We start from the raw sequence: 10019 nt of genomic DNA, 5'->3' as shown, positions 1-10019 counted from the left end.
CTCACACACACACACACACACACACTCACACTCACACTCACACTCCTCACCTGGACTTTGAGCCCTAGTTTCTTGCTCCGCTCGATCCCCTCTGTAGTCCAGGGCGCTGGCTCCAGGTCGTCGCGTCGCAGCAGGTATCTCCACACCAGGAACCCACACTTCCCGATCTCCGGCCAGTACTTCACCACCTGACAACAACACGCCACGCTCTCCAACATCACCACCAATGGTGCAACAAAGTGTTCAAGAGAACTTCATCTGATGTGGCTTAACGAACACAATGAACCAATCACTGCAAACCAAATGCTACAAAAAGATTAAAATCAAAGTACATGTCATGTTTTTCCTGGCTGATGTCATCAAATATCAAAATTCAGAACAGTTTTGTTCACTTTCAAAATATAAATAAATTTTTTGGGACAAAATCTGTTTTAAACATTGATGTGTGACAGCAGAAGAAAGACATCAGACACTTTCACTGATGAACTTCAGTCAAGTTAATTTCTAAGTCCCAGGAAAAGAAAAACTGAAAAAGCACATAGTTTGAGAGCAATATACATCATAAAAGCTTCTGCTAAATGCATAAATGAAAATGTAAATGAAAGCTCTGCTCATGAATTTTATTTACTTTGCATGAACTCATTAGAAGTGTTGCTGTTGTTAACTAAAAATAAAAGCAAATCTATTAAAAAATCTATATATTAAATAAAGTTTAAATAAAACAAATATTAGGGGGGAAACTAAAGCTGAAATGAATATTAGGTGAAAAAACTTAAACATAAAAAACATACGTATTAGGTGAAAAACTTGGGAAAAAAACAAATATGAGGTGAAAAACCTAAAAAAAACAAAAAAACATTCAGTAAAAAAAGTACTAGATGAAAAACTTAAAAAACATTTCAGGTAAAAAACTAAGGGCCAGATTTACTAAACAGGGCAAATTAGTGTTAGAGCGCAATTCTATAAAAGCGTTGATGGGAGGGGAAAATTATGCGGGTGATTTACTGACAATACACACATTTCCAAAATAACCAGCGCAATCTACTAAGAGCAGCGCAAATTACCACCTGCTTTAAGACATGCTTTTTTTAGGCGTTAAATAATGCAGCAAATACAAATGTGTGTGTGTTCATGTGAGTGAGTGTGTGTGAGTGTGTGTATGTGCATGTGTGCGAGTGAGTGTGTGTGTGTGTGTGTGTGTGTGTGTGTGTAAATGTAATCAGGCAACATGCATTTGATTTGTTAAATGAAATCCTGATTGACGCACTAATGAGTCCGGTCCTTTAAACAGACGTGGGTTGTGAAGTGAATGTTCAGTCTTTAGTCCATCTGAAAGCACTGCAGACCTTCATGTGGATTTACTTTGGTGTAATATGATAAATCTGAGTGTTTAGTTCAGTTACTTCTGAAGAGGAATCGCTTCTAGTCAGCTAAACCAAACTGGACTGAAAATGATTATGAATAAAGCAAGCATACGTCTGATGAACTAAAATGATGACATAAATGTTGTGTGAGTGTGTGTGTGTGCGTGTGTGTGAGTGTGAGAGAGTGTGTGTGTGCATGTGTGTGTGTGTGTGTGTGAGAGAGTGCATGTGTGTGAGTGTGTGTGTGTGTGTGTACCTTATAAATGCCATCGTAGCGGTTTCCCTCCTCCGGTGCGTATTTGCTGATCCGTCGGCCCTTGGAGCTGCGAATCACTCTCACCGGTTTTCCCGCTCTCCAGTTGCGAGACTCCGCCCCATCCTTGTCGTTCAGAGGGGCGTCACAGTTCAGCGCCAGAGCCCTGAGAGGTCAGAGGTCAAGAAGGGCATGTACAGTCACAGTTTACATGCAGAGAGACGTGTAAAGATGAGAGCCGCGTGGATCACCTGTTCATGTGTGTGAGCGTCTGATCGAACGAGTGCTCGCCGATACGCTTGTTTCCGGAGAGGTCACGACCTCCGCTGCCGGTGTAGGTGAACTCATCACCCCGGTCCTGGAACACACATATGAAATAACAGACCAAAAAATTTTTATTGAGCCTTTTATTCATTTGATTCTGACTATTTTTTATTGCAATGCAATCACGATTTTATATCTCATAATTTTGCCTTTTCTGTTCAGAATTGAGTTTATACGAGTTTACATCTTTTGCAATTTTGACTTTTTTTTTTACTCGCAATTCTCTTTTTTTGTTTCCCCCACAGAATAAAAAATAAATAAAAAAGGTTATTGCCACTTTTTCTCACAATTTTGACTTTATATCTCGCAATTCAATTAAATTAATCTATTAATTCTCACAAAACTGCAATTGCCTTTTTAATTATTTTATTCTGTGGTGAAAATAAGCTTTCATAGAGAGAATATTTTTATTAAAAAAAATTAAAAAGTTTGTGTATGTTTTTTTTTTTGTTAAATATCATTTGATCATAAGGCGTTTATGGCTCATATACAGTAAGAATATGGAGCTCAATTTTATTCAGAGACTCAAACTGAGCAAAAATATTAATTTGGTGCAGATTGACTTTTTTTTTTACTCGCAATTCTCTTTTTTTGTTTCCCCCACAGAATAAAAAATAAATAAAAAAGGTTATTGCCACTTTTTCTCACAATTTTGACTTTATATCTCGCAATTCAATTAAATTAATCTATTAATTCTCACAAAACTGCAATTGCCTTTTTAATTATTTTATTCTGTGGTGAAAATAAGCTTTCATAGAGAGAATATTTTTATTAAAAAAAATTAAAAAGTTTGTGTATGTTTTTTTTTTTGTTAAATATCATTTGATCATAAGGCGTTTATGGCTCATATACAGTAAGAATATGGAGCTCAATTTTATTCAGAGACTCAAACTGAGCAAAAATATTAATTTGGTGCAGATGGTAAATGCTGAGATGAAATGAAGAAACACTCACAACTTCGTCCTCGAATCCTCCAGCGAGCACCAGCGAGTACGAGCCGTCGTTACTGCGTCCGTGAATCCCACCGACGTGAGGCCTGTGAACGCCCGCCTCGCTCACCTGACCACACACACACACACACACACACCACACACACCACACACACACGCACACACACACACACACACAGACACAAACACAGACACAGACACACACTTAACCCTTTGAAATCCTCACGCTGGACTAAAACTTACTGGCTTTGCTCACACAGGGTATAACATCTTCCCAAATGTGACCCTGCAGCACAAAAGCAGTGTTAAGTCGCTGGGGTATATTTGTAGCAATAGCCAACAATACATTAAAAAAATAAAGACCCTTATGACTGGTTTTGTAGTCCAGGGTCACAAATGTTTCATCATAACTTTTGTACTTTTTTTAAAGCTGTTTTTTCCCCTCCTTCTTATACTCGTGGTGTTCAAAAATGACCAAATTGCTTGTAAATCTCTCATTATGCTATATTATTATCAAATACTGGATTCAATCTTGTTTTCTGTCGATTAGCACGGGTTTTGTGTTTCTTTCTGGAACTGGTTGATCTGAGGTTTAACTAATATCTGAGTTTATGCATTTCGGTTTTTGAGTGAAAGTTGCCAAAATTATCCGAAATAATGTTTTTTCACTCAAAAACGGATGTGCATGAGATCAGATCAATGAAGCAATGAGAGATTTACAAGCGATTCTTAAAATCTTGGTCACTTCTGGGTCAAACCCGCTCCGAGGCAGATCTCCTCACCTGAACGCGGAACTTCCACGTGGTTCCGACGGGAACGCCGGGAACGGGGCCGTAGTGATTGGAGGGGACGATTGTGCACTCTTTAGTGCGGCCCACACACGCCATACCCTAAAACACACACAACACACACACTTAACCAGAGCTGACCAACAATAATGAACAAAGTCTCTATCTGACTACCTATATTACACAAACTGATGTTTTTTCCTCAGTACCTGTCTGACTGTTATCACTTTGCTTATTTAAACGGGGAATCATCTCAATTAACACCAGTAAAGTATGGAGTGCCTCAAGGATCTGTCTTAGGCCCTCTGCTATTTTCAATATACATGTTGCCCCTTGGTAATATTATTAGAAAATACGGAATTATATATATCAAAGAAAAGAGTCCATAATAAATGAGAGCACATGTGATTTCAGATGCAGATTAGCATCTTTATGTAATGAAGGGGGCGGGACGCTTCAGATTCTAGAGGGCATTTGATTGGACGAGCTGAAATGTGGAATGATGTCATTAAAACTGTCAATGTTTACATTTTGAATGCATACATCTAATAAATATAAATTTTATATTTAGCACAATAGCATATAGATGAGCTTAAGGCAGTGTTATTATTGTTAACAAAAACTAAAAACTTTTACTTTATTTGAAATAAAACAAAACAAATAAAACAAATACCTGATTGAAAATTAAACTAAAATGTTTTAAAAACTAAAATTACTAAAGCTAAAATTAAAATAAATCTAAACTAAAATGAAATAAACTAAATGACAAAAACAACAAAATTAGTAAAATTATATTAAAATAAAAACTCAATATTTAACCTCTTAATTGGCAAGTTTTGTAAGAAAAACGAGTATATGTGTGTATTTATTAGGGTTTGCTTTAGTCTGTAGTTATAATTAACTTTATAATACATAGCACATAAATAAAAGTCCGTAATGTGTGTTCACATGATGAAAAGCTAATAATTAAATAATAAAAAATGTCAAATTAAAATACAGCAAAAATAAAACACTTACTAAAAATGCATTAAATTATAAAAATGTCAATTTTTAAAAAACTACGATCATGTAACCGAATAGTATAAACACTCCGGTAAAACTCGTTCCTGAGCATTTACATTCATTGAGAGATGAGTGTTTGTTTCATCACAATTACAGTCTCTCTCGTGTCTCAATATTCCTCCTGTCGTTACATTAGTGAAGTCGTTTGGTGATTCATACAGTCGTTCGGAGCGTCATGTGTGTCCGCTCACACTCGTACCTGCTTTCCCACAATGCCTCAGCGCTCGTAAACGCTGCTCAGCGGGACTCTGGCCTTCAGCTGCGTTCTCTTTGAGTAAATGAGCGTCTAGAGCGCTTTTACACAAACAGGCCTTTGATCTGCAGATGAAGCTCATGTTCTTTGAGTTTTACAGCCGTTATTAATGAAGACACGCATCACAAAACCATCACCCTCCATTCAACAGGCTGCTAAAGCACACACACACACACACACACACTCAGAGAGAGAGAGAGAGAGAGAGAGAGAGTGAGTGTGTTTGTGTGCGCGTGTGTGTGTCTGTCTGTGTGTGTGTTCATACCTTGCCCCAGTCTCTCTGGCTCTCTGTAGTCGCTGATGGCATCTTAGATTTCTTCTTGCTGGTTCTGAGCTTCTCTCCGGCTTTGACCACCTCACTGCTGTCGTTCTTACAGGTGGGGCAGTACCTGCACAGACACAGTCTCACGCCTCTGTCACATGATCATACGCACACCTCAGTTTTTTTCAAACCTTTGCTTCTTTTGTTCAAAACTTTGCACACACATCTCAAAAGCAAACATTTGCAAACACCTTTGCCATAATATTAATTCCTGTTAGATGTTTGTGTGTTACATAGAGAATTGTGTGTTGTGTTTTGCAAAAAGTGTTTTATGAAATTGAAAGGCTGAGAATTAGTGAATGGTTTTGTAGATTTGGTGTGTGCTTCTGCTGTTTGAGTGTCAGCTTTCAGAAATTGTGTGACAAGTAAAGATTTTGTGTGTAAGCAGTTGAAAAAAACTAGGGCTGCACCGAAATGAAGATTGAAACAAAATGAAACACTGGTTTCATGAAACACGAATACCGAACACAGTTTTTTTTTTCAGTTTGTTTCCCATGTATTTTGCCAATTGTTTTCACCATTGCATAAATCAAATAGCCAAAATGTGCTTTTTACCGTTTTGTCTTGGTTTTCGAAGAAAAGCTCAATTGCATAACAATTTAAAAAATATTTACTTAACATTGAACATTTTTTTAACATTCTAGCAGACATTATACCAACAAAGCAAAATGTAACTTAAAATTAATAAGTTAGTAAAATCATATTTTTTGGCCATTTTTGAGACCCCCTTCTTGAATAAATGCAGCCTTCCTGAGCAGAAGAGACTTCTTTTAAAACATTAGAAAATATTACAGATCCCAATTTGAACACTATGTGTGAATGCTATAATAGAGCTGTTGTTATTATTATTATCATTATTATTGTCTTACTTTTTTATTTTATTTCACAGAACAACAGTAAAATTACAATACTGTCATTTATGAATGTTGAAGGAGTTCTTGCTTTTTCTCAGCTTTTATTTTGGCAGAAACCCGCAGGAAGACCTCAGTGCTTCTTTTTGTTGACAACAGCAGGTTTATAAATGATTCTCACTAAGAATTTGGGAAGATGTTTGTCGCACGTATTGCATTGTCACATGCCTTGTAAAAATTCATAAAAATGTGACTGAGCATCTGATGAGTAACGCGTCTCGTCATTATTCAGTACAATTTATTCGGTCTATTCACTTATTCAGAGCTTTTTTGCTATATTCGGCCGAATAATTAGGGTCGCCGAACATTGGGTGCATCCCTGAGTGCAGTGTAAAGCGCGCCTCACCAGTCCTCGTCCTCGGGGATGGAGGTCAGCGGCGGGGTCAAGCAGTACATGGTGAGTAAGTGTCTGTGTGTGCTCACGTTTGAAGGGGCCGTCTGCTGCAGACAGAGCCGGTGCTCCAGGTTTCTCTATCCTGTAAATCTCATCCAAAAACTGCAGTTTACAGTCACCAATCACATCACCCAGACCTCTGAAACAACCAATCACAGCACCAGCTTACAGTGATGTCATACACGCCTGTGATCACACAACCAAATGAACCAGAATCACTGACGAATGACTGATGAATCATAGGACCCTCGGAGATCTGTTCAGTTTTTTCTGTTTTCTCTATTTCCATTTTTTATTTTTCACAAAAATGTCAAATTAAAATAAATAAATTGTAATATCAAAATGAAATACTAAAAATGTATTTATAAAAATGTCAAAGCATCACAAAAAATGTAAATAAAAATAAAACACTTACTAAAGATGTACTAAATTATAAAAATGCTTTTTTGGAATTCTGCGTTTTATCATCAAAAATGGTGGTAATTAATTTACAAACTACTATGTAAACAATTTATTTAATATTGATAGATTAATATTTAAATGAAACGATTGATGCTTAAATAAAAAATACAATAATCCATTCAAACAAAATATTGCATTTTAATTTTTTTGTCAAAACAACTTGCTTCAAAACAGGTTTACTGTATAAATTAAAATATAGATGAAAAAAAAAATCTCTTAATTGTGTGATATTCATAAAAATCTTGATTTAATAAATTGTATTATTATTATTATGATTTCTACCACTACTTTGAGAAGTACAATGTAAATGTGCATTTTACAATAGCAATATATTTCCTCAAGTTAAGTGAACTTTTACCCCAGCAGAATCTTGACGCGGATCTCTTTGTTGGTGCGTGAGACGGCGTTGAGGGTCGAGATCTCGGCGTCGTACCAGAAGCCTCGCTCCTCGGGATTCTCCAGGTTATAGTTAACCATCACCAGGTCACCCACCTGCAGCTGGTCGAAGCACAGCAGAGTCCTGGCCCTCGGACGAACGTCACCCGCGCTCATCTCCACCACGCCGTTCTCCGGATAACTGCGGGAAACAGAAGCAAACGTCGTCGGCATCAGACGCAAGAATAAACCTCAGCATGTGCCGCTAACGCCACCAACAACAACCGCAATAATGACTGTTTTCACACAGGTTTCCTCAACACTTCCTCTGCCTGCCACTGGTCAGTCAAACAGATAGTCCCGCCCCCAAACTCACTCCATTGGTGGAGTCAGAAGTCGACATGTTCGGGCCGATCAAACAAACTGATCAATGTTCTGAAAGTGTCAAGAAAAATCTACCTATAAATGGCAAATTTAAAGCAGACTTTCTCAAACTAGTGTTTATGAGTTGATAAAAAAAGCTAATAATTATAAGAATGTCAAATTAAATAAAAAAAATGTAAACAATAACAATCAAAATGAACACTTAATTAAAATGTGCGAAATTATAAACATTTCGAATTAAAATAAAAAAGTAAATAAAAACAAAATAAAACAATGTATTAACTAAAAAAAATTTTATAAAAATACATTTTGCTAAAATAAAAACGTGCTAAAATGCATTACATTTATTAATTTTTTAAAATAATTTCAAAACAAAAACAATGAAAATAAAACACTTCCTAAAAATGTATGAAATCATAAAAAGTCAAATAAAAACATCAAAACAAAACTAAGTAAAACACTTAGTCAAAGCTAATTAAATTATAAAAATATTAAAAAAATAATAATAATAATAATAATTTTATCATAAAAATGCGACTAAAAAATTAAAAACAAATCAAAACAAAAATATGTATTCAACTATAAAGAGTCAAATAAAAAATTGTAAAATTAAAATAATTTAAAAATAAAAACAATCAAATTACATAGCTTACTAAAAATTAAATAATAAAAAAGTCAAATTAAAATAATTGTAAAATAGCCACAAATCACAACAAAACACTTACTAAAAATTAAATAAAAAATGATAAAAAAAACATCAAATTAAAATCATCTTAAAATAAAAGCAATCAAACTGAAAACTAAAAAGATTAACTGTTGACCTGCGTGTTATATGACCAGTAACTGATTTCAGGGAACTGTGAATGTGTTGTTAAATTATTGAAATATTAACTTATCAGACAACTTGATATCGACCGAGAAACAACAAATGTGTTATTCTGAACGTTTTGATCTCAGGGAAGAAAACAACAGCCACAAACACGAGTGCATTATCTCGCAGAGATCCGTCGCTTGGAATCGCTGCTGTTCAGATGCGTGACATCAGCCGCGTGAATCAATGAATCAAATTTTTAACCTCCTGTAATTTGGCTCTGAATCTCAGGTGAAAATTGCCATTTTGACCCCTTTTTACAAAAGTAGTGCATTACTCAGTAAATATTCATCTGTGACATTTAATATTTAGACATAGAGACCATCTGAACACAATCAAACACATATGTGATATCAATTTTGTTTTAAGATTTTTAGCATTAAAAATAATGTTAGTTAAACATGTTTTATTTAAATGCTACAAACAATTCTTAAAATATTTTAAATGCTTAATATAATAATATAATATTTTAAATATTTATTTAAAAAATTTAATATTTTAAATATTGCAAATGTCAATTTACACGATATTAGTTTTTTAGCATTTAAACAAACTAACAAATAATACTGTTTAAACAGGTTTTATTTTACTGAAATGCTAAAAAACCAAAGACAAATAATTGTAAACATTTTAATATTAATATAAATATAAAAAAACAACAGTTGTTGTGGGAGGGGGAGGGGAATGATGTCAGTTTGCATGTTTTTAGTTTTTTTTTAAACATAAAACATAAATAAATAATATAATAATAATGAATAATAACTCATTACATTTATATAGTGCTTTTCTAGGCACTCAAAGTGCTTTACATTGTGAGGGGGGTCTCCTCATCCACCAACAAATATAATTTGAACATGTTTTATTTGTGTTAAAAACCAAAGACAAATCGTTTTAAAAAAAAAAACAATAGTGGAGACAAAATAAAACAGTTTTATTTTTTAGCATTTAAACAGGTTTTATTTTATCTACTTATATGTAAAAAAAAAAAAAACATATATACAAATAATTGTAAATATTTACATATTAATATAGATATAAAAGAACAATAGCTGTTGGGGGACAGAATAAAAAATATGTCAGATTACATGTTTGAAGGTTTTTAACATTTAAATAAAAATAAGCAATATTATAATTTAAACATGCTTATTTAATTATGTTAAAAACCTAAGACAAATAAATGTAAATAATAATAATAATTTTTAAATAAAAACAATACTTGTGGGGAACAAAATGTAAAAAAAAAATATGACGTCCATTTTCACGGTTTTGGCTTTTAGCATTTAAATATATAATATTATATAATATT

The 10019-nt window shown here is 34.1% G+C and overlaps 1 pseudogene; it reads right to left on the bottom strand.

The window, feature by feature from the left end:
- Nucleotides 1-7708, bottom strand: part of LOC107706580 (E3 ubiquitin-protein ligase UHRF2-like) — a 10632-nt pseudogene extending 2924 nt beyond the window's left edge.
- Nucleotides 7709-10019: the final 2311 nt, after the last annotated feature.

Source organism: Sinocyclocheilus rhinocerous, unplaced genomic scaffold (genome assembly GCF_001515625.1).
Source record: "Sinocyclocheilus rhinocerous isolate Xijiao unplaced genomic scaffold, SAMN03320098_v1.1 scaffold2069, whole genome shotgun sequence".
NCBI classification, from domain to species: domain Eukaryota; kingdom Metazoa; phylum Chordata; class Actinopteri; order Cypriniformes; family Cyprinidae; genus Sinocyclocheilus; species Sinocyclocheilus rhinocerous.
Note: the sequence above shows the minus strand (reverse complement) of the source record. Positions and strands in the feature narration are given on the sequence as shown.